At 42.5% G+C, this 26,037-nt stretch overlaps 1 protein-coding gene across 2 annotated transcripts in view; it reads left to right on the top strand.

Moving 5' to 3' along the window:
* Positions 1-5,480: 5,480 nt before the first annotated feature.
* The window catches only part of fndc3ba (fibronectin type III domain containing 3Ba), a 98,458-nt gene continuing 77,901 nt past the window's right edge, over positions 5,481-26,037 (top strand). Inside the window, exon 1 of one of the 2 annotated variants that reach the window (XM_086183036.1) lies at positions 5,481-5,582. The gene's annotated coding sequence lies outside the window, so the exon portion shown is untranslated. Of the gene's footprint in view, positions 5,583-5,643; positions 6,015-26,037 lie in introns of those variants that run through there. The other variant, XM_086183037.1, reaches the window with a different exon arrangement.

The raw sequence follows: 26,037 nt of genomic DNA, 5'->3' as shown, positions 1-26,037 counted from the left end.
TGCTGGAACCCACAACCTGACCCTGGATTGGTTGACGATGGATGGATGGATGGATGGATGGATGGATGGATGGATGGATGGATGGATTGAAGGATGGATGGATGGATGGATTGAAGGATGGATGGATGGATGGATGGATTGATGGATGGATGATGGATGGATGGATTGAAGGATGTGGCTAAAAAGTTGGCACATTGTGTTATCGCATTGTAATTGGACAGCTTTGATATTTGATATTTTGTGCTGGACTTATATACAGACATATATATATATATATATATATATATATATAAATAATTTTTCTCTGCTTTTTTTTTACAAATAGAGCAAAATATACAGCTTGGAAAGTTACACCTTATACACCACATGAGCCATAGAATACAAGAACATGATGCACATTACACAACACACAACTGAAGGAAAAGAAGAGGAACTTGTTAGAAAGACGCTGACAAAAGAGACAAAGGCAGAAAGAGAGAGACAGATGGGCATGTCTGCTCTTGTTGGTACGCTGTGAGCTTTGGTTTGACTCTTTTGAACTCATGATGAGCCAAATTCCATCCTCACCTCTAAGAAGAAGAAGAAGAAAAACTCACATGTACACACACACACACACACACACACACACACACACACACACACTCACATGCACACCATCATGTTTCATCCAGCGTCCCCTGCCAGACGCTCATTATCATCTGTCACCCGGTGTCTCAGACTCGGCGATCATATGCACGCACATGGTCATGTAGACACAACATACACACATAAATGTGTACATAAACACGCACACATGTCATGCAAGAGCAGAGCGAGGATATAATTAACAACCAGAAAACCACATGGAGGAGCTAACAGCCATCCAACAATCCTTTTTCCCGCGTTCTCTCTTTTTGCTTTCGCTCTGCTACAAGAATATACAGTATATGCTATCATATGGCTGGACACATTCCACGTACTTCAAAGACCTCTGGTGATCCGAGTGTGCATGATTACAAGGAGGCCTTACTTTAAAGAGCCTCAGCGAGAAAAAAAATCTAAGGAGAGACTGGGATGAAGAAAGAGAGAGAGAGAGAGAGAGAGAGAGAGAGAGCAGCTGGGTTGGTGGTAAACATCTGGTGGTTGTGGAGGCCTGGCCCTGACATACGAGGCCAAGATCTGTTCCTTCCAGTGAGTCCTCATCCGCTCTCTTTCACAGCCTCCTGATGGCTGTCTGTAAAAATCCAATACGTCACTAAGGGTTGCAGCGATAACAGATGTATACAACTCAAATGCTGTTGTAGGGGTCTTTTTAGTTCATAGTCTCATGGTACATGACTCCTAAATTTACAGGGTTTCAATTGTGGGAACATCTTCCTGATACAGAGTTACAACCTCTGTTGCACAATTCACTTGTTACTGGTTGAAAAGTCTCGAAGCCCTTCCCTAACTCATCTGCTTCTATTTATCCACATCTTCTCTTTTATGCTTCAAAAAGATTTGAAGAGGCACTCAGTGGTTCTGGACTGGCTGTTGATTATTGGACTCTTTTAGATGCTCCAGACCCCCCAAAATCATTGCCAAGGCAATGGTATTACCTACTGGGCGGGCTTGCTGACAAAAGCAGAGCGGTGACTTTGCAGGTAACTTCAAGAATGACAGTAACTTACTCTTATCTTGTTGCTGCTGCCGTCCATTGTGTTTTGAACATAGACCAGGGGTTTGGGGGAAAAACTCACACACACACACACACACACACACACACACACACACACACACACACACACACACACACACACACACACACACACACACACACACACACACACACACAGGAGTTCAAAACAATCATTTTGGCCTTCGTTGAATAAGTTCAGGGAGAATTCACGATCCTGCACAAGTGTGTCTCCTGGTGGATTTGGTGTGTTTGACCCAGAAATACAATATCCAGTAGGAAGGAAGCTGCAGGAAAAGGAGAAACATGATAAAAAAGACAATTTTCTTTTCCTGCCTTTAATAACAGCACAGGGGAGTTAAGGACACACAGTAGGTCATACAACAATGAAACGCTCTTCTGTTTTGCAACAGTCAAACCAGCCTAACTAAAAACCCCTTCTCTACTGGTCCAAAAATCCCACTAACATCTGGCTTTTGTTTCCAGTAGGAATGGGTTTAATCCCGGGTTAAACAACCCTGCAGTAGACACAGGTATTCATCAGCTCAGGCGTCAACAGTGGTAGTAGTAGTGGTAGTAGTTGGAGTAGTATGCGGAAATGGTGACCGATTCGGACCCCAGTGAGATGAAAGTTTGTTGTGTGTTCATGAGGCCCTCGGTGAAGGCTTGTGTGTAGGGGTCAGGATTCAGTGCTACACCCGGACCCACCAGCAGAGGTGTCAAACCTGAATGAATGTGCTCATTTTTGGACTGCTTTCCATTTCACGTTTAATTTCTGCAACTTTCTGTCACCTTGGCTGCAATTTCAACTCATCTTTGCTCAAGCAGTCAATAAAACTCACTGGAGCTAAAGATTTACAATAAATAAGCAACTGCAAAAAAAAAAAACCCTAATCTGTGACTCTTGACCCTGCTTTCTGACACATTTGTGATGTCAAACGTGTCATAAAAGCAAAACAAAGAAAACTGACGTACAACAAAACAACTCATCTACTTACAAAAGGGAAAAGGGTCAATCCGCTTTTTTTTCAAGGTTGTAAAAACATACATGTAGGTAGTATGTAATTATGTGTGAGGGGCGTAAAGGTTTGTTCTTCAGTTCCAGCTGAGAAGCAGCCACCAGACACACCACATCATTCATGCATGTCAAAAAGAAAAGCGCAAGTTGCCTTATTTCCTGTTTTAATTGTCATTTATACAAATTGATATACATGTGGGGCCTCAAGGGGAGCATCAGCTCAAGACTGCCGGTAATGAAGAGGATTGTTCTCACCTCTCTGATGAGTGGCGCCTGGATGGAGTGCGGAAGAGAAAGGACGTGACGCAAGCAGTTCGCTGCAGTCAAGTAACAGTTGATGATTTGGTCATAAACAAGCGAGTGTCTTGAATTTGTCTGATGGTCTTACAGACAGAAGTTCCAGGGTCTGGAACGGTACTAGAGAATTCTCTAGACAATGACCTCTTTGTATTCACACGTGGGCTCAGTCACGCATGCATGCAGGCACGCACGAGCGCACACACACACACACACACACACACACACATTGTACTAGGATCATTTAATGATATTTAACCTCACTAATTTACATGTTCACACACACCTGTGAGAAACAGTAAGTATTGCACATGTGAAAGCAGCACACATCTGAAGTTTGTAAAGCAGCGCCAGCTCATCATTCGTATGTGACGTCTGCTAGCGAGTAACATACAGATAATATGTTCGCTTTCAGCCATTGCTGCAATTCTGGCGAAGTTGTGGAGGAGGCGGAGAGCTGTCACCCCGTGGAATGTGAGGAAATAGTCACAGAATATGACTAAAAAATATGTCCTGGATCGCAATCACTGACTCAACTTTTAAGGACCATACACAATTTTCCCTTTTACTCATTTAACTAGCCTCACTGTATGCTACCAGATTAGAGTTCTCAATTTCTGATCTGAATTTCTATGCAAGAATGATCAGCATTTATTGAATTCACTGTAATTCTTCATGGGCACACTATCCTGATTCAGGGCTGTTTTTTTTAAACTGGCTTAGAATTACACCGGTGGCTGTTTTCTTCATGCAGTTGCTGGAATGTGTGCGTGTGTTTGCCAGCAGAGAGAAATCTAGAACTCAGGGGCAATGAGTGTATTTGGCTGAGTCTGCATGCTTAAAAATACAGTGAGGAAAGAGGTCGATTATATACTTTTAGAGACAAACGCCATCGTAACCGACGGAAACCCTGCTGTTAATTTTAACATGTAGTTGTGTCGATGAGTGATAAAGCAATAAACTATAAAAGGCAAGAAAACAGTGCTTTATTGTGCCACACGAGGGAAATCTTTCATTTTTTAAAATTCTTTTTTGGCCTTGGTTTTAAATTCAGAACAAGAACTGAGAACCAGTTTGTGGTTTATCTCAGGAGAGAAAGAGAGAAAATACGGGACACGGAATATTTCTTAATTATGTTGCATTTTATCTTTAACTTTCACCACCATTCAGATCCAAATGCATTTGAGGTCATGGAGGAGGAATAACGTCCGCTTCCATCAACTGGTGGATACGTGGCTTTGGAAAGAAACTATTCAAATCATGTGTTTGGCATTGAAACGCTTGGCATTAATGCTCTGATCCACTTTCTTGTCAGGGTTAATGTCTTCATTTCAAGCTTCAGCATGCCCAAATAATCTCATCCACAAGTAAAATATATATCAAAGTGCTGTTATGTAAAGGAAGCTTCAGCACGTCTCCCTTTGAATTCTTTACAACCATCAACTCCCCCCAAAAAAATCCGATTTTTCACCGACTGATCCTGCTTCTAATTTTTGTTGGAAATCAAGTTGAACCTATGTAACCTCTGAGTCCCGTCAGAAGAAAGGCGCCGGCTGTACTGTTCATTCAGCCACCAGAGGGACTTTGGCCTGTTGTTTAAGTTGTGAGTTGAGCAAAAGTACAGAGTTTTGACCTGTTTGACACTCTCAAAATCTGATGTAAGTCAACATACTTGTTACACATTCAAGCTATTCAGTATATATTTATCCTTAGTTTAGATGTTTGTCGTTGATAAAAGGAAGTCACTCAACCTCAATTTGCTTATAAATGAGAGATTGAGTCCTTCAAACCACCGGCGCCCATGGAGGGGAATAATTTAAATAAAATAGAGTGGACCAATTAGGAGGAGAAATTGCGTTTTTTTTCAGCTTTTATTTGCTTTTAAAAATAGCAACGCATAACATAGGATTGAAAAACAAAAGGTCTTTATTTCAGTGTGTTCTCACTGACTCCCACTAACTGAAGTTAATAAATAGAAAAGAAAAAAAAAAGTTTTTTAAGCCTTAAGTTTCTGGAATTGCTTTTGGAAATAATTCTTCCAACTCTATTTTTGTCTCAATTTGTATGTTTTGCTTCGAAGTGAACCATTGGAGCAAAGTGACACAGGTCATTTACTGCTAGGAGCTGGAATGAAGACAGATATCCCAGGTCATCAAGACAAATGTCAACCAGCCAAAACTGGATTCAGCTTTTATTTGCTTTGAAAAGTTCATGAACCTTTTTTTCAGGCTGACACAAACCTGGAAGCTTTCAGGACACAACAACAGATAATAAACTGAATCATAAACAGCCTTGAAATGACCTAAAATCACCTTTTCACTTTTTTATGGCTTGTAAATCCTCACAGTACTGCAGAAGTTACTGTAAACGAGCGTATTAACAGTCTCGATCCCAGAGGTGAAGAACAAGCCTTTTGTTTTTGCTTTTGCCATGCGCAGCGTCTATTACGGTAAAAAGGAGGCGGGCTCTGACCTCCATGTGCGTTGCGTTTTGATTGACATGGCGGAGTCTCCCAGTACGCGTCGAGCCGCGCCAGCAGTCAGGCAAGACCCGACCCTGGGAATAAAAAAACGCGCAGTCCCGTCTGTTTGAAGATTATTTTATTGCAGCGAGGTGAGTTTCTTTAGACTTCTTGAACTACCCGAACTAAAAAAAAAACGAGAATGGAGACCGATGGGTTCACGTTGAAAAAGTTTTTTTTTAAGTGCGTGTATGTCTGTGGTGTGTGTGTGAGTGAGTGTGTGAGTGTGTGTGTGAGGTAGAGTTTGGAGAGCTGAGCGCTGACGCCGGCAGTCTGGGCCACTTGGCCAGCGCAAAGGAAAAAGGAAAACTGCTTCAGCGGTACTGCGGAGGGGGTGACTCTTAACTTTTACACATTTTTGAACGTTTTATTCTGAAACGTCAAGAAAACGAAAGGGATTGCCGCGTTAGTCCTTTTCGCTGTAGCCGAGGGACTGTGTACGTTTTTAGAGTCTCCTCTTTGTGGGCCCGATTTCTCAGCTTTCACGAAAGAATGTGTTTTTGTCTCCGAGGACTTCAGATGGAGTGAGTGCGCAACAGGAGAAAAGCGTTACTCTTTTGTTGATTTCTGTGACAAATCTAAATTGTTGCGCTGCGACTTGAATTCTTCAAATAATCCGGTGTGTTGTGTTGGCTCAGTATAAGGAAATGGGTACATTTATAGCTGGAAAAATAAATTGGAGTGGAAGATGCTGAGGCAGTCAGATTTGACACAGGGGGTTGCGAAATCTTTGAATCGACACTAGAAGTTTTTTAATGCGTTGGAGAACCATGGAGGGGGTATGGAAGAGCGACTTTCCGTAAAGTTTGTGTGCGGTTGCATGATGTATGAAAAGAGCTTTGGAGCAGAAAAAGTCTCAACTCCAGCATAACCTAGCATTCCTTCCAGCCAGTCTCTCTCTCTCTCTCTCTCTCTCTCTCTCTCTCTCTCTCTCTCTCTCTCTCTCTCTCTCGCTCAGAAACGACTACGTGTCTGTTTGTGCAGGGAAGACAAATCTCTCTCTCAGACTCTCTGGTGGTGATGCAGACGTGGAAATCAAACATTGGCTGTCCGCTTCCAAAACGATAGCTTGTCTGCTTTCCACGCGCCTATGAAGAAATAAACACAAGAAAAGAAAGAAAGAGAAGTAGGCTTGTTGGAAAATATGAGAAGATGACTTTTGCGTGTGTGTGTGTGTGTGTGTGTGTGTGTGTGTGTGTGTGTGTGTGTGTGAATAATCCAATAACAGGACTGATCGTCATTCTGCTCATTATCAGCAATTAAGGGGGGGGGGGGTGTCTATAATTGGGCTCTGATATCCCCCTGTAGTGGATTCTGGATCCAGTGGGCACGTTGGAGAAGGGAAAGCTGAAGGAGTGGGGGGGGGTGAGGGGTGGGGGGGTCACACATCACACACATTTTGCAAGGGGAGAGAAAAAGAGAAGGAGAAATCTGATCCCAAATACATGACGTCAGATGACATTCCTCTAGTGGAAGGCTGATGTGGCCATGCAGGTTTTTTTGGGGGGGCTGAAAACCTCATAAAACCTAAGCATCAGAAGGTAAAGAGTGATTGACACTTAAAGGTGTCTTAAAGGTGTTGTGGAAGTGGTTTAAATTCGCGTCATCACTCTGACCTTAATTCTTCTACGGTTTGCCTACTTAACTGTTAGAATAGGATTTGTACCCAACGGCTCCAGGACATTTTTTTTTTTTTTTGGTGTTAATCAAGGTTATTTATCAAAGCCTATAGCTCGCATGGAGTGTGTGAAAGAGCTGCTAAAAGGACATTTTTTTTTTTTTGCAATTTAAATGAGGGATTCCTGAGATTACCTTTGTAGCCTGAGGTTGCAGGTGCTGGTCGGTCTCCAAGAAGTTCATATTCCTAATAATAAGTGTGTTTTTGCACGTAATCAGCATTAATCTGAATGAGGTTTATATCTTAGTACAGTGTTCTCTTAAAGTTAATCCTCTTTGGCTTCTACATTTATACTCAATAAGAATGTAAACAAAGCTGCAAGGACGGTATTTTGAAAAGTTATGAAAGCTCCACTGTGTTTTATGCCAAGCTCTCTCATATAAGCAAGAATTTTGAGTTCAGCAGTTCTTAAGTGAGAGTTTTTAGTGCGACCGTAATGATCTCTCTATCTGTATTAGATTTCTCTCTCTTTCTCTTTTTGTTCTCTCTCTTTCTCTCTCTCTCTCGGTGTGGTTGGTTCTGTGGAGAGTCAGGAATGTGTTGCTAGAGGATGTGCAACTGCATAATACAAGCAGGGATTTGCAATCTGATGCAATTGCAAGCAAGTGATTTTTTTGTTGTTGTTGTACCCCTCGGTTTTGGTCACTTGTAAACACTGCAATGAAATAAGAGGAGTCAGGTTGAAGGAGGTTGGTTATCGTCGCTTCTCTCTCTTACACGTAATGAGATACCATGGTTGGAAAAACTCTTTACGTAAGGTAACGACGTGTGTTTTGTCACACCTGTAGCTTCATCACACAGGTACAAGCCACATGCACAGCTTCAGAGGCCAGCTGATTAGACCCCTTCCCGCATTTATGGAATTTCTTGACTGGAGTATGTGCACCTCCAGAACAGTAGGTGGCAATATAACCTGTTAAAGTTGGTTACAGTCGGACTTTCTTCCGGTTGACTTTCCCTGTCACATACGAAAACAAGTTAACCAGCAGCAAGTGGCGTCCCTGTTGAATACTGGACTTAAATTCGAAGCCTAGTGAATGAGAATCGACAACTCGTTTGTCTCCTTGTACGTCCAAAAATTTTTCGCTGTAGTTTTGCCTGCCATGATAATGCCTCTCTGACTTGGTGCTGTTATACTTCCAAGTTAAACCACCTGCCAAATCTGACTGATTCCCAAAACACATTATTTAGGTGTCTTAATCTTACTTTGACGAGGATGATTTCATCTACAGTCACATCTTTACGTGCCTTTTTAAAAGTCCAGTTTTAGTCGGATTAACACAGTAATGAATAATATCATGTAAATATACCGATTGTGTGTGATGGGGCTTCTGGCTGCGTACTTTTGCTTTGTTTGACTTCACTAAATCAGTTGGGTTCCGCATGAGTAACTGAAGCAGGAGTGCCTAAAGCTTGCCAAGCCAAAATATATCATTTGAAAGGTCATTCATCATTTTTATGGACTGTTTGTCACAGAAAAAAAATGTCCTTATGTGCCAGGTAACACACCCACCTTTCTGTTTTGTAGCAGGTGAAAAGAAAGTAAGAATGACTGACTGGTTGTGTTTTTCTGTAAGACAGGTGGACTAATATTCTGAGACAGGTTATTCTAAGCTGAATGAGGATTTTGGGCCAGTGTTTCAGAGCGTGTGTGTGTGTGTCTGACCTCAGGTGAAATCTCTGCTCTGCGCTGTACCTGCGCGGTTTGCTGTTGGCCCAGTAAAACCTTCAGGTACTTCTGTTTAAAATGGGGTCAGGGAGGGGGCAAGATGATGCTATCTATTATATATCTGTGTGTGTGTGTGTGTGTGTGTGTGTGTGTGTGCGCGCACATGCGTGTGTGTGCGCGCACATGCGTGTCGGATGCTAACCTAGAACATGTTATCCAAGGAGTTGTGTTACTGAACAGTGCTTCTGTATCAGGAACAGAAGCTGTAACAGTTATAGAGTTACATGCGCAAGACAATACAGCCCTGGAAAGTGTGTGTGTGTGTGTGTGTGTGTGTACACTTGCATGCAATCATGTGATAGAGAGGTGAAGAATAAGAGGAGAGATTTGCCACTTTGCTATTGGAAGGTTCTGTTTCCAAAGCTTTTAACTCATTTAGCTGCTCTGACTCTCTGTGCACATTACAGCTGCTGCCATACTTCTCTGTGTTTAACTGTACATTTGTGAAGGTGTTGATTGTTAAAAAAAAAAAGACATTATTTGCTCTGTTAAGTGGTGCTTTTAATCAATACATCAATGTGCGAATGTCCATGTACAAAGCAATTCCTTATGGCACAATGCTACCAGAGCAACAACTGCTAATTTGCTTGTAAATCAAAATGGATGCCGACTTTCTACACATCTTCGTAACTTTTCCCAAACAAGGCATTATTGTTACTTAACACTGTGTCTATGGTGGACGCGGCTGTGCGTGTTTCCATTTCACCCTTTGTATGCTGAAAATACATTCTCACACTCATATGTGTTACTGACCCATCTTCTTCTCCGGAGCCTTCGGGCTCCCCTCATCCCAGATCCCGGGTGCTGCTGGAGGAGGCTTCAGACCTGAAGAGGCTCAAGCTGCCACCCGTAGCATCACCTGTTCACTTCCCTGTCTGTCCATCAGTCTCTTCCCTTTCTCTCTCTCTTTATTTCTGCCCCTCTCTTTCCTTCTGTATATCTACCTTTCTCTTATTATCTGTCTTTGTCTCTGCCCCGCTCTCCTGCTCTCTTTCCCCCCAACCGGTCAAAGCAGAAGGCCGTCCCCATTGAGCCTGGGTCTGCTCGACGTTCCTGCCTGTTAAAAGGAAGGTTTTCATCACCGCTGTTGCAGGATGTGCTTGCTGATGGAGAATTGTTGGATGTAAATTCATTGAAGGATTGTGGTACTGGACCTGCTCTACTTGTGAAGTGTCATGAGATATCTTTTGTTGTCATTTGGCGCAAGACAAATAAAACTGACTTGACTTGAAAACAATTCAACTTTTACCACAGATTTTGGATAGATTGTGGACACTGTGCTCCCAAAAACAAGCTAACAGGCTGCGATTGATCCTTTGCTCTCTCTGCTGCTTTCTCTGCATCTCACTGAGGTTGAATCAGCATTGAATTGCAGGGACGTTTTCTGTGTGTCATACAAAATCACCAACGGCAGACATATTCTTGTGGAGTTGTCATAACACAAGCTGTGGCTGTAAGGAGACGCAACAGGCAAATAATCAGCACGAATGTAAAAGAATGATCCTGCCACTGTTGGTTATGCCAGACTATGTGCTGTTATACATTTTATCTGCTGTTCGTATCAAGTCTGCTATCATTTGAGCCATCTGGTTCTCCATATGCAATAGGTGTAACAGGCTAACTGAAGCAACGGCACGGTTCGGTCCACCGAATGAGCAGCTTCCTGTTTCCTGTGAGGTGTAATGTTTTCTTATTGTTGAGTTGGATGTATTCAGGCGTTGCTGTTTTGTGAGGTCCAGAGGTCGACACCTGGGGGAGTGAAGTTTCTCTTCCTCTTGTCCCGATGATGTACAGTAATGCACTTGGCTTGAAACAGACTTGTATGTTTGTCTTGAAATCTGCTTCTGCTGTGATACATGATGTAAGCCAGAGCAGTTCTGGAGGGTATATTTACCCAAATGTTATATTTCCATCAGAAACACGTTTCAAAGGGGCAGAATTATTGTTTTATCATTGTTTTTTGTGTCAACATTGAGTTCAAAACTACATGCAGTCCCCCACATACTTGAATGTACAGGATTTGGCTCCACTGGGAGGCTGACATAACATGTATGTTTGAAGTTATAGCGCTGAGTGGGGTTTTGTGCATTTTTTGGCGTGTAGTGCATTTGTGTAAGTGACAGGAGTGTCCTAGGAGTTAATGAATTGTTAGGTTTCATTTGATTGAAATTGAAGTCCAAAAAAAGAAAGAGGTAAATTAAATCTACTATCTGCTGTTTGCTGCTTTCACTTTCCATTTCCAAAGTTTCCCTCTCTCTGTCTCTCTCTCTGCCTCTGTCTGTCTGTCTGTCTGTCTCGCTCTCTCTCTCGCACACACACACACACACACACACACACACATATTTTAGCTCTGTCTCTTTCTCTCTCCCATATGAACGGTGGCTTTTTGTTGAAATATCCCAGCATCTCATGTTTGCTTGGCACAGAGCTGTAATGTTTACCCTCCTCCTCCCCCACCCCTCTTTCTTTTTGCCTCCCTCCCTTCCTCCCTCCCAACCTCTCATTCTTCACAACCTTGTCTCCCCTTTTTGTCTCCCTTGATAATTTCCTGCATTGTTGACAGTTGATTTAGAAGAAGATAAAAGAAGCCTTTCAACTCCTCCACTCCTCTCTCGCAATTCCCCTCTTCTTCTTCTTTCCCACTGGACTCCCCTCTTCATGAATGACTTGTGCAACATGGAGTACCTCCGGGTTTCATGGGTTTCACAAAAAAAAAAAAAAACAGATTTGGAGACGTGATGTAATGAAAAAGTTAGCAATCATTGAAAGTAATTTAGGTTCTACTAAGACTGCATGAACAACAGTGAAACAATTAACAGGTTTTTTTTATTCAAAATAACTTAGAAAATGAAGAAACTGATACTATGAAGATAAAAAAAACTCTACTAAAGAAGATAAAATGTTTTTTTGTTTGGCTGAAATTTTGAAACGATTAAAGGAAGGCGAGGAAATACTGCAAATTTCATGCACACTGGTTATTCAAGTGCTTCTTGTCTATTATGATAATCTGTTAAAAGTCCGTGTTAAATTTCCAGCTGCATTTTCAAACAATTTGATGGTTTAAGGTTCACAAATATGATTAGCTGCTGATTTTCCTCATCTTAGATCCTTGTAGAATTCACATATTTTGGTTTTGAACTTTAAAATAGGACGATATAGTTGGATTCAGAGAAATTGTGATGTGGCTTTTTTTTTTTTTTCATTTTAAAAATCGGACATTTCATGAAATTAATCTACTATCCGTGTAAGTCTGAGTACGAGAGTCATGCTCACAATAACAAATGACAACATTTCTGCCAGAGACAGTGCCATTCGATACCTGTAGAAGTAAATCCTCAAGCTGTGACTTATTTTTTTTATATTAGAAAACTGTTTTGAGTGGAAAAATGCCAAAGTGCCGAAACATAAAACAAAATAGGACAGACACATTAAGTTAAACCACATTTTGGTGACCTGGTTTGTATTTTCGTGTTGTGAAACGGTTTTGAGCGTGCGAAACATCCGAAGAACCGAAAACTAACATAAAAATTTGTAAGGTAATGTCTACAATTCTACAATTCTACAATTTCATTTAGCAGACGCTTTTGTCCAAAGCGACGTACAACACAAGTCATTTTTACTTTGAAAAAATGATTTTAATTGATAATGACAAAGATTCTTTCAGGAACCGAAGTCAAGGTATTTCTGAATGGCGTCACTAAATCACAGAATTAGTGCCTAATATCATAGAGGAGGTCTTTTAGGTTGCGGTAGTAGAGTAGTGGAGAGTAACACTATCATGAATTTCAGTTTAAGTCCGAATATCAACACTATTTGGGAAGCTTAGACTCATTTCAATACGTTGCTTGCACATGATGCAACACATGACTTCAAAAGCTTTCACTTCTGCACTCGGTGATTTGAACCATTTCTCATCACTTGGTCTCATTTGAAAGGTTTTGACAGAAGTTGTATGGCTGCAACGAGAGAGGGAGAAAAAGGGAGAGGGAGGGGGGTAGACAGCAGACGATGAAATAAAATGATTATGACAGAGAGATAAAATGTCTGGAATCTAGAAATGAAACTGTCAACTTTCTCATGAGTTAGGAAACTTTATGGATACAAGCTCGGCTCCCCTGGCCTCTTCATGCGTGTGTGTGTGTAGATGTGCATGGTCAGCTGGGCAAAGGGACCAAGCTTGCACCTGAACACACACAGACCACTGACTTAACACACATGCATGAAACATTGACACACATACACACACACACGCACGCACGGTTAACTTTACGTGCCTGTATTAGCATGCCAGCCGTGTTGGCGTTGCTAGTTGGCAGGCCCATGGAAAGTTCCGCTAGTAGTTAATGGCTGTTTTTATGCCTGACTGTGAGCATTTTGAGTGTGTATCTCAAATGTCTAGAGTCTTCAGTTGGCTGTGTGTGTTGGAGTAGGAGAACTGAATCTGTAACTGGTTATTTTTCTGATTATATAGCTGAGATTGGAACTAGTATGTGCTCAGTCTAAATGTGTGTGATTGTGTGAACACACACGTTGTGGACATTGTCACATGCAGGGCCAGAGCTGAGGGCTCTGCTCAGGGAGGAAGTAGGTGTTTTTAATGCAAAGCCACATGTTTTATTGCTTTCCCTTGTTATACCACTCACCCACCCTCCACCTTCTTCTCCTCCTCCGCCTCCTCCCTCCAGGACATGCAGACACACTTCGACCCCTCCCTTGCCTCCTCTCACCATGTCTCCCCCCCTCCCTTCACTACATACTTGACATTTTTCCTTCTTCGTCTTTTGGGAAATGTCCATAAAATGTCCCAAAAATGTGAAAATGCTGATAAACATTCAGGTGACTTTGGAAAAGTTCTTATGCCCATTTACTCTTTTTAGAAAAAGTCAAAAAAATCATCTCAAGCCAGTGTAAAAGATTTTTGTTGCAAAAAATCACCAAGGTTTTCAAATGTTGCTATTTCTTTTAACCTTTTCAAAGCAACACTCGCGCTTCATCCCTAGTTTCTCCATAATTTGTGATGTGTATGACAAAGCTACTAATTTTGCAATAAAATATTCGCATAAAATAAAGAAAGTAATAAAACTCCATTGATAGGAAAGTGCTTCTCATACTGTATTCCAGCAACCAGACGCACAACTTAGTTTTTGTCCTTGATTATATTCTGTTATTTAGGATAAAACAGTGACTTGGTCACATGTCAATCAACGTTAGTTGTTGTACTTCCTGTCAGTCAAAACACTGATTTATGCTCAGGACTTAAATTGACTGCAGTGATTTCATGTGTTTTTCTGCAGGGACAAAAAAAAAAAAAAAAAATAAAAATCCATCTCAGGAGAATTTAAGACAGAGGAAAGTTGTTTTTTAAAAATTACTGCAGAGCAGCATCTGTGCATATTCGATGCGGGTGTTGTTATTTTGGGAAAACTTCATTCACTTTGGAGGAGTTTTTCAGAAAGCTCATGTTTTGGTCATAAAATACTGGCTAAACGCACATGGAAGGATCACAAAGATTAAATGATGCATATTCAACTTTAGGCGGCTTAGGGTGGACATGGCTGCAATCCTCTATTTCCCTTTACTCCCCTCCTTGCCCTCAAACCAGACCCCCCACAAATCACTGAAACACCCCAAACACACACAAACGCACAGACGCAGGCAGGCAGGCAGAAATACTCACCCACATCCCTAAACTAGTGTGTGAAATCCTGAGGCTGATTGAAGAGGAGGAATGTGACCTTGTGACCCCAGGCTGTGGGGAGGGGTGTTATAAGTGTGTGTGTACCAGGTATTCGTCATGTTGTGGGGACATAAATCTATTTTCGCTATTGAATTGCGGGGAATCACCCACTCTTTTAGGGACAGAAAATTTAAGTCCATATAGTGTAGATTGTTAAATTCAAGTGTGAAGACTTTGTGTAAGGTTAGTCAGTGTAAGGCTCTAGAAAATGAATGCAGATCAATGTGTTAAGTCCTCAGAAGTGATGGAAACACGGCTATGTGTGTGTGAGTTTGTGTTTGATGTTACGGAACAAGTGAATGAATGTGCACTTTCTATTGGCCTGCTATTCCCAGAAGTGTCTTCACTAATTTTTCATCCCAAATCAGTTTTCTTCTAATGGATTTAACACAGCTGCCTATTCTGTAGAAATGAACACACACAAGCACGCACGCGCGCGCACACACACACACACACACACACACACACACACACACACACACACACACACACACATTGACAAACACAGCTATGAGTAAGTCATAGAATTAGGCGAGTAAAGAACCATTCATTCATGATTTGCTTGCATTGTTGAGAGAGAGGGGGAGAGAGAGAGAGAGAGAGAGAGAGAGAGAGCATGCATATATTTCAGACTTGTCTGTGAGAGACAGGATTCCCATATAAGTGTGACTAAATAGTCTCTAGCATCTCTGTCTGTCTCTCTCTCAGTCTCTCGCATGCACCACCCACTGAGCGAGCTATTTCGTGGTCCATAAAACAGCTGATCCGAATTTCACTTGGTAGTTTGTCAGCATCTACATATTCACCCATCTGAGGCTGCAGGTTTGTTTGTGTGTCCTTCTTTATCTGTGTGAGTGTGTGTGTCTGTGAGAAACCTCAGGGTGGGGGGTGGGGGGGGGGTTAAAACTCACTTCTTGACTTGGCATAGCTATCTTAATTAAGACTCCTGGCATGCAGACCCAGTGGAGCTCAGACTTAGTGGTGGAGACATGCTGTGTGTGCAGGCCTGGGCGGCTGCAGCTCCAGTGGCGGTAAATGTGGGCTCATTGTCTGGACTCTGTGGTTGTCCTTCACATCTTTTCACTAAAGCTGTTTGTAATGTAAAGAGATGATTATGATGATTGTAGGTTATTGCTTTGACATACGTGGTGATGCGAAGGTCATGCAGCCAGGGGGATGTCTACTGTGAACAAATACGCCTCACATTTGGCTCCAGACTCTCATATTATGACACATTATACTTGTCCTTTAGTTGCCAATTGTGTGTTGTTATCTCTCTCTAGAGCCTATGTGCTTGGAGTGTTCAATTTGTACTTATGCTTAAGTTTACATGCTCACAACTGTGTAAAGCACTGGTTCCCAAACTTTTTAAGTCCTCTCCCCCCCTGAAATGTTAAATCACCTGTGGTGTACCTCTTTGTACCTCCACAGATGGTGCTAGCACCACTACTGGCTAGGCTAACACCACTAGCATCCATGCTAGCTTGGTACTGGAAGCTGATGTACTGTGTCCACTACCTCTGTCATTTGCATGGGACAAGATTGTTTCAACCTTTTATCCATATTTTCAGCAGGTAAGGCACTTAGGGAACATATTGAGTGCTAAAGGGCCTTATTTTTCCAACCCAAAAGGAAATGGTCGTAGGTCTACCAGGTGTTTATCCCAGGGGCTCTGCAGAATGCAGGAGGGTGAAAAAAAATGAAATACTGGTTTATTTTTCATGGAGGATACCAGGATTTTTTGGGGGGTGCACATACCCTAGTTTGGCAAAGACTGGCAAGGGGCGCAGGGCTCCACATTAAGGTTGAGCACAGGTGAGCATCTATTTTGTATGTATTTGGTATTTAAAAATAAATGTAACTTGTCTCGTTCAGGTGACGGATCAGATTTGATTGTGCTCTGTTGACACGGTCACAATGGCCACATCCTGCATTTCTCTGTCTTTCTCTTTCTGAACAAATATACCCAGCTTTTCATACATACACTCAAACACACACACATCATCTGGCCGGAGTCTCATTTATATATGGTTGGATTTCGGGGTTTGACCTCAGGAACACATTAGCTGAAATGTTTATTGTGGATTGGATGGTTAAAGCACCACAAAAGGTTTTAATGTAAGCCAAGTCATACAGGAAATATGCTGAATATGCAAGTGAAACTGTCCTTCATGGTGAACTGTACAACGAGTAATCTGGAGTCCTGTGGTGTTTTGGTGTAGAGGCTGGGCTCAGCTGTGTGTTTACTGGCTGGAGAGCAACATTGTAAAGTATTGTCCACTGGCTGCCAGGCCATACAATGTATTGTGTGTTTTTATATGTGTTTCTGTGTGTTCAAGCATGCCTTTGTGACCAATCTATGTATGTTTATGTGGGGGGGGGGGGGGGGGGGGTGTGCGCCTGTGTCTGTGTGCCGATGTGTGCAGTGAGGAGGAAGTGGCTGTGTTTGTTTAAACTAAGCACGCTCAGCCATGTGGGACAATTTAGCGGGAATGAGAACCCTGAATACCCCCCCCCCCCCAAGCCTATGCCGCACTCCTCCCCCACCTTATCCCAAAACCTTCTGAATGGGCGGCTGTCTTTTGATCGCTGAGGGGTTGTTTTGGAAGTAAGGCCAATAGTGTGGGGGTGAGGGTGGGGGAAGACAGAGAGGGAGAGGGAGCACCGTGACAGGTTAAAGCTGGAAGTGGGGCATGGGGGGTAGCCAAGGAGGGGTTAAGGTTGTAAAGGAAGGCAAAGAGAGCATATCAAAGTGTAACTGATGTTGATTGGTCACTGCTCCTTTCTTGAGAAAAGCATGCAACCACACAAGTCATACAAAACACACAATGCCTTATGTGAGCCAGCACTTGGACAGGATCCCGTTCTTCAGGCAAAGTGGTGCTGAAGGTCTCTATTACATGGAACCAACTGCGTTACACAGTAATGATATAGAATATAATAACACTGTCATGTTTGATGTGTTAATGAATTCAAGGCTTGCTTAATGTGTCATTTGATTTATTTCAATATCTGACACTCAGGTATATGGAAAATGATTAGTGGCCCCAGCATTGCTTGATAAAAATGTATTTCTCATCCAACAGCATCTAATGATCACCTTTTACTTGAGTATTACATCGATGGACAAGATAAGACCCTTTAGCATCTGCTGTCACGAATGTCTCGCGTTTAACAGATGAGAACCTCTGTAGGCCTTTTTTTTTTTTCTTTCAATTGACTGGACATTGATAAAGAATCAAACAGACAAGCAGAATTGATGACATCAACTTCCATACAATCTTATCAGTTCCTATTTCTAGCAACCATACAGTTCTCTTTTGCAACAGGGGGTTAAAACCGTTAACAGTGACCGCGAAGGTTTCAAAACACTTTTCAGAATTATTTTGAATACTTCTTGTTTTTAACATAACGATGCAAAGGTCGGCTTAGGTTTAGGCATCAAAACCAAATGCACTGACAATGTGACGCTCATACTGAAATGAATGGCTTTACGTCAGAGTCAGGTATGGACTCATATCCCATGTGCTTGTCAGGAAGAGTAGTACAAAGGGGATGAGTAAATAATGTGCTCCACACAGCTCTGCAGTGTAGTACAGATTTTTGGCAGTCAGTGCAGAAGAAAATTAAAAAACAGTCTTATATACTTGCAAAGTCATGCATGTGCTCGCTATTGAATTTCAGCGATGGAATTAATAGTTTTCTGCCTTCACAATAAAAGCTAGGTGGGGAAATTTGGGGCAATTTGATGATTTGAATGTTTTCAGTAAGAAGACAACTGGATGACATAAAAAATAATATAATGTTCCCTATACCAAGACACAGTGTGTTCATGCCGCTCCCCCACCAGTCAGCTCAACTCAGCCTTTAGTCCATGGGGGCTTGTATAGTAGCCTCCCTGTGTGTGGCTAGACTGAGCCTTGGAGATCCAAGGTGTTAGGGTGGGGTTTGCTGGGAGCTCTCCCCGGGCTTGATTCTTCCTCTGTGGGCTGTCTCAGTGCTCAAGTGTTTCTGGAGCTGATGGAGTAAAGTCTGAACTGTGGTGGGTCAGGAGGGAGGATGAGAGGAAGCATTAGAAAGACTTTTGAGGAGGGGGAGAAAAGGACAAAAGGAGAAGAAAAATCTGGAAGCGCTGCCATCAGAGAAGAGTGAGTCATAGTCATGTGCTTGTGGGAAAATAGCCACTTCCTCTGTATTAAACACACAATAACACCAAAAAAGTTCAGCACTTTCTGACTGCAGTTTGACGGGGACAGTTGCTGACGGGGAGAATGAAGACTGGTGTTGGCTGTATCAAGTTGTGTGTGATGCTAATGCAGCTAATGGGAGCAATGAAGACAATGACATCAATGATTAGAGTAGGATGTCTTTGTGTTTGTGCCAGCCCGCACTCTATTTTGTTGTGGTCATGTGTGGTTACCAGCTTGGGATAGCGGGCCTCAAACATGTGTTTGTCAAAGGAACTCTCAGTCTGAGAAAAATGAGTGAGTGTCTGGAGGTCCCGGCTGATGTAATTGGTGGAAATATCGGTGTTCAGACTGGGAGAAATGGTATTGTTAAGACACTTTGTCTTGGTGAGTTCGGCTGTTTATGTGCCTCTGTTTGTACTCTCTCTCCCACACAGTGACCCACATTATTTCACTCTATTAATTTAGCTCCTTTTTTTTTTTTTTTTACTCTTGTTCGAGAGACAGAGAAAATATAAATCCTCTCCTCTTCTCTCCATTCCTCTCCTCATGTTACGTCGCTGGCTACGTGGCTATGTAGTAATAAGCTCTGGACTATCAGGGCTTCTACTGCACCATTACTTCCTGCCCCCCCCCCCCCCCCCCCCCCCGCTAAACCACACACACACGGCCAGCTCACAGCTGTACAGCTGCAGGAGGGAGGGCTCTTTGGCAGATGCAAACATCTGTTGGAGCTAGCTATGCTAATGTGAAGCCAGTGACAAACACAGATTACTCAACATAGAGCTGATTGTAAATTCTCATGCAAAGCAACACAAAAAGTGGAGAACTTTCTTAGCTTTTTTCTGTCTCTGTCTCTCTCTCGCTCTCTTTCTCACACACACACACACACACACACACACACACACACACACACACACAGACTCAAAAGCACACGCTCACTGCCTGCTGTCTGTGGTATGACAGGCAGGACTAATGTTTGTTCTGGAGCAATAACACAATTAGGATTCCACACATATCTCTCCCAACACACATTCAACCTCTGGCCCCCTTCATTGACCCTCCCTATTTTCTCCTCTTTCCTCACCCCTATCTTGTCTTTCCCCCCTTTATCCTTTCCTCTCCTTCCTCCCTCACTTCTTTTTGTCCTCTTTCCACCAGGCAGCTCTGCCCCTACTCTCATTAGCAGATTGCTGTCATTTCCAGCCTGTGCAGACAGGCAATGGATAATATTGATTTAATAACACCAAATTGCTTTGTTTTTCACAAAACTGCAAGGCTGTGCCAGTCACGTGTGTGTGTGTGTGTGTGTGTGTGTGTGTGTGTGTGTGTGTGTGTGTGTGTGTGCGCGCATGTCTTGTGTATATGTAGGTGTGCTTTATTCTTGGCATTGTTCCATGATTTGGTCCACTGCTCTTCCGCTTTGGGTTTTATGCAGGTGATCTTCCACCATACCCCAATTAACCTTTCTTCCTCTGTCTTTTTGTGTGTCTCTCTCTCGCTCTCACTCACTCACACACGCACGCACACACACACACACACACACACACACACACACACACACACACACACACACACACACACACACACACACACACACACACACACACACACACACACACACACACTGGACATACTCTCCCACAGATTCTGACCTGAGTGTAAAATAGCCATCTCCTCTTCATTTTGTTCACAAGGAAAACTGATGCCTCCACCTACTCCTCCCTCTCTTCCTCCCTCAACTTCTCTCATCTCCTTCTTTCTCCTTTTTCTTTCACTCCCACTTCTGTCTCCTCACCTTTCATTCTCCCTGACCCTGTTTTGTGTTATGATGTGTGTTGAGGGTGTTGTCTTGATATATGTGTGCGTGTGTGTGTGCTGTTATGTAACCTTAGTCGCTCCCTAAGAATGGTCCGCTGCCTCTTTGAGCTCTGCTTCTACTTCCTCCCACCCACTGCTCAAGCAGCAGCCTATAAGGCAGCCGACGATTTCCCATCAACCACTTGGAGAGGGGAGCTCTGTTTTGACAGAGCGGTGGAATGCGAGGAAGGCGGGGTCTTTCCAGGAAGTGGATGGCAAAAGTCAAATCCTGGAGTCTTTGGCTGAGCTACTTGGCTCCTTGGAAAGATTGAATGTCGATTTTTTGGGGGGGGGGGGCAGACTGATAAAGAATTCTTTTTTTATATCTTTTTACGGCATTCTGTTGTTTTTATAATAAAAGAAAGGATTGTGCCTGCTATCAAAGAGAAACATTGTCAATCAAGTTTCCTTACAGAGGCTCAATTAGAGAATGAGAGGAAGAAAAGCGAGCAAAGACTGCCTCTAAGTCAGTAGGTCATCTGTTTCTGGCCCATATTCCTGGAAACTATAGCCTGATGAGAGGATTGGGTGTGTGGGTAGACAGATGGATGTATGGGAGGATGACAGGGGAGAAAGGCTTTGCCCAGGGTGCTCATTTGGTGTGCTCAGAGCGAGGGATGGGGGGGGGGGGGGTTTGGGAAGTGCTGAGCCTGTCCTTTACTTGGGTTTAGTCCTGACTTGTCTGTGCTCCGACTTCACACAACGATCTACAGAATGACTGGCATTTCAGGGAAAAAAGGAGACCAGAGAAAATGAAAGAGGAAGAAGAAATCCGAGGAAAGAATTAATGCAAAGTATTGTTTTATGCCATCTAATGGTGGTTTGATTAACAAAACACGGCAGGTAGACCTTTCAGCAAATCAAGGTTAGTTTTGTCCTTGCATTTCTTCTGCCAACTGTTAATAGTTTATCATCTGCCTTGAGTTATGTACAAGGCTGCAGGCAACCAGCTGCAGTATAACCTTGAAGACTCACTTTTTGTGTAAAAGTGGAAAAAGCACATGCCCATGCTCGTGCAGGGAATTTGTGATGTGATGACAAACTTCACTTCCATTGTGATTTGAAGAACCGAGAAGTTCTAGTTAGATAGTTTGAATCTCTGCCTGTTTGAATAAATTCTCAACTGGGTTCAATAGCAGTTTTTCATTACATGGTATCAGCTTGACTCATCTTAGTTTTTACCAGGAAATCTGGCTCCACTGCAGTTAAGCCCCCCCCACCCCACCCCACCCCCCCTGCGTAGCTGAGTGTTACAGCGATGCCGTGTGAATCTTTTGTGGCATCAATTTCAGTGCACTGTTTTGTTTTTATTCCAATGTCAAGAGGAAGAAAGAAAGAAATGATTGCAGGCTATATATATATATATAATATATATATATATATATATATATATATATATATATATATATGTATATAATATATATATATATTATTTATATTTATATATATATATATTATATATATATGTGTGTGATTTCAATATCATTTTGAAATCCCAGTTTGCTGTGCCTGACTGCAGTTAAGAGTTTAATAAAACTTTTCTCAAGATTTTAGTGAAGTTTTGAAAGTAAAACAATATGATTGGCTGCAGATTTCTCCATGACGGCATCAGTTTTGAATGTTTCATGGTTTTCTGCCAGTCCTGCTTTGGCGCTCCTGTCCTTCAAGGGAGCCCAGCATTACAGCATTAGTCCCAAAAATCCAATGTTGAGTTCCTGGTCCTGTCCTACACCTGCAGACAGAACCTGCTGCTGCCTTGTTGCATCTTCTCTCCATCCGTAAGTAAGAGAATTCACTGCTCAGGTCTGGTGCAGCAGCATGGCAAAGCTCTGCTGGCCGGTGGGTGAACCGCTGGTTCCAGCAGCTGCACCCTCTCGACTACAGACGGCAGTGAACTAAGATTTGTGTTTGTCTGTGGCATGCTGGTTGCTACCGGGATGTGGCTGTTAATTACAGCCGGGATGGCATGGTTGTACGGGTTGCCATTCAATCAAGTATAATCCAGCGTGTAAAACAACTTGTGACCGCTATTTGTCACATTGTGATGATTCTAGTGACGATTTACTCAATTGATGGTCTGCAGTGGTCTCCCATCATCTTAATTTGCTTTGAACCTCGAAAGTAAAACTTAGAGTACCATTGAACAAGGTACTGTAAACAGAAAATCGGAAGCCACGCAGAGTCATGCTGATACCTTCTGATAGCCTCTGTTTGCATCATCCTTGCAGGACCTCCTCGTTGCTTTTGTTGATGATGCAACAGATCATCCTGCCTTCACAAGTACATTTTCTGTCTTGCAGAAGCAAGACAATGAACATTAAACTGCTTGTTCATGGGTTTCCTATAAAAGTGCTAACAAAATACACACTGAATGTTCTTGATGAAAGTGATGGATAAGGTTAGCTAAGGGGTCGAGTTGTTTCTGAGGCCAGAAATTACAATATTAGAATACAGCAGTGAAGAAAGATCCATAAGTTGTGGTTGTGATGAGTCGGTGCAAAGGTCTTCATTTAAAGTTTTAACCGACTTGTTAAATGTGAAATAAAAGCTGTACGCAGCTGGTTGGTTGCGGATTTGCTCACCATCAGATGTGGTTTCTTGAGGTGATGAATCTCATCTCTTCAGGGGAAAAAGTGCCCTGAAGGCCTCAGTTCAGTGAGTTGGATGGCAGCTTGTTCGTACATGGTTTATAAGTGGTGTGTGTGTGTGTGTGTGTGTGTGTGTGTGTGTGTGTGTGTGTGTGTGTGTGTGTGTGTGTGTGCTCGCAAAGGTCCATTGCATTCCACTCCACCCGTTTGGAGTTCTTCTTTGGGGATGACATATCATTACCACAATTACAAGGCAAGTAGACTTCAGCCATACACACACACACACAGGCGTGCACACATAAAGGCAGTGCACAAATGTATGCAGACATATGCGAACCAAATGCATGCATGCAAATTGAAGAACAAGCTGAAGTCAGAATTTTAGTTTCAGACACTTCGCATCTGTCACCCTCTTAGCCTCCCTGGATGCCAGCCCCCCCCCCCCCCTCCCTCTCTCTCTCTCTCTCTGGCACACACGCTGCCTGTGTATGTGCAGAAAGCTGCTGGCCTACGTGGGAACCTCAAGAGGTTCCATCTTTTATAAATCCTCTCTCTGTCTTGCCCAAATGTGTGCATGTGTGTGTGTTGGTACGTGTGTGAGAGTGTTCACGCTCTCTTCAGAGTAAGCACAGCATTCCTCTCAGCCGTCCTCTCCACCCTTCATTCTCTCCTCCCTACCCTCCCCCTCTCTCCTTTTCTGCATCTCCTTCTTGTCTCCACTCCACCTCTCTCTCTCTCTCTCCCCCTCTCCCTCTCCCTCCCCCTCTCCTCTAGTAAGAAGGTACTCAATCTGTGTGTGTGTGTGTGTGTGTGTGTGTGTGTGTGTGTGTGTGTGTGTGTGTTAGAGAGAGGGTGAGGGAGAGGGAGCAGGTCTCTCCTAGACTGAATACCTTTTGTAAAAGGAGCTGGGGTTGAATGGGAGTGGTGTTGGTGGCAGTTTCCCACCATATTTAGAAGCTACCCCCTTTCTCCAAACACACACATCCACGTACGCATAGACATGCATGCACACACATGCACATGTTGTGTGTATTAAATGCTAACAAAGATTAAGGTTGTCAGATGATGGAGATGCGTTTAAAAGGACTTGAATCCATCAGTTGTGTTTGGCATGTACTTTGTGCCTGTATTTGTGCGTGTGTGTGTGTGTGTGTGTGTGTGTGTGTGTGTGTGTGTGTATTCTCCAATGAATAGACAGTCTTTCATTTTTGAGCAGTGACACCTGAGAGTATTTCCCACTGTGTAACACACCCAGGATGAGGAGGATACCTATACCTTTTCATCCTTTTTATCTCTCCCGCTCTGTCACTACATTGACGTAGACATTACCATTCAGGTACATCAGCGGCTTATCATGTTTACACCAATGTATTTTGATACAGGCAACACAAATACTGGCATTGATGAATACAAGAGATTAAACTAAGTCTTTTAATTTAAAAAAGAAAAAAGAAAAAAGCCTGCTTAAAATAGCCTTTTTCAAAAGAGAGAAAAATGTGTAAAAGTTAAAAGGTAAAGAGTTTCCATCTCCGGGAACTCAGGTGATTGACTAGCTGTTTCAGCTATCGCCATCTTTCTGAATATTCCCGAACTAGCTGGCAGCAGAGAAAAGTACAACTTCCACAGTTAAAAAATAATCCTCAAAAACCTCTCCATTTTCTCTCGGCTGCTATAGGCAGCCATAGATCTTTTCTTCTTCTACTGTATTAGTTACATCCATTTGTAACGTTGCCTATACTTCCATCTTTTGATAACAACCCTTATTGCATAACATAGTTTATTCCCACCAAATCAGTTGATGCAAATGCAACAAACTCTTTTTTTGGGGGGGCTGACATTTAAAATGTTTGCCCGAATTTCACTTGATAATGAAATGGAAACTCCAAGTCATTCTAATCTCGTTGCCTCTTCCTGAAAATTCAGGAAGAAAGTAAAACTTTCAGCGACCACAAAAATCCTCCTGCATTTTTAAAAACTTGGCTGCTGGTAACAGTCGAGCTTTGTAAGAAAAGTTCTCCAAATTTGCACCGCAGTGTTTTGCAGCTGACTGATAGTGGTTCTGTGTGTTTTGTGTGTTTTATGCAAGGGGAGCCAAGGCAGCAAAATCAGAATCGGCTTCAAGTTACCGCATTGTTTCCATGTTCCTGGAGAAACACGAGAGATGGTTGTGTGAAGGAAGGAAACAGTGGTTTCTTTTTGGTGATGCATCAGTGTTTGTTTTAATTAAGAAGTGATGTGCTGACATAATGCCCCCCCCCCCCCCCCCCGCATGTTAGTGTTTCTGTGTGGGTTTGAGAACAACACATTCACATTTCCTCAATAGAATATTCATATAAACCAACAGTGGACAATGGCAAACACAAAGCATTGAGCAGTTGAAGTATTTGGTTCATGCATTGTGGTTTTTAGTCCACGCTCGTCAGACTAAAAGGCTCCACACACACATACACACACACTGCAGTTTGTAACATTTACAAAAACAACCCCCTCTGTCTTTCCTGAGTGAGACACACACATTCATCAGGTTCTGGTTTCTGACCTTTCAGCCTGCTTCATGCTCAAATTTTCAAACTTATGAATATAAAATCAATGTTGAGAGATTACCTCCTCAAAAAGAATGACGAGCAGCTAAATTATTTGTAGATTTCTGAATTCTTAGAATTCAAGTGTCTATGTTATTGAAACATTAATCACCGAGATGATTTGGGGTTAAAATGAGTTGAAGGTTGATGAAAAGTCAACAAACAATAGCCTGTTTTGATTCTTAC

This window comes from Aulostomus chinensis, chromosome 17, assembly GCF_037954235.1.
Source record: "Aulostomus chinensis isolate RoL2024-O1b breed Wild chromosome 17, RoL_Achi_v1.0, whole genome shotgun sequence".
Classification (NCBI taxonomy): domain Eukaryota; kingdom Metazoa; phylum Chordata; class Actinopteri; order Syngnathiformes; family Aulostomidae; genus Aulostomus; species Aulostomus chinensis.
The sequence above is the reverse complement of the archived record's forward strand: the minus strand, read 5'-3'. Positions and strand labels throughout refer to the sequence as shown.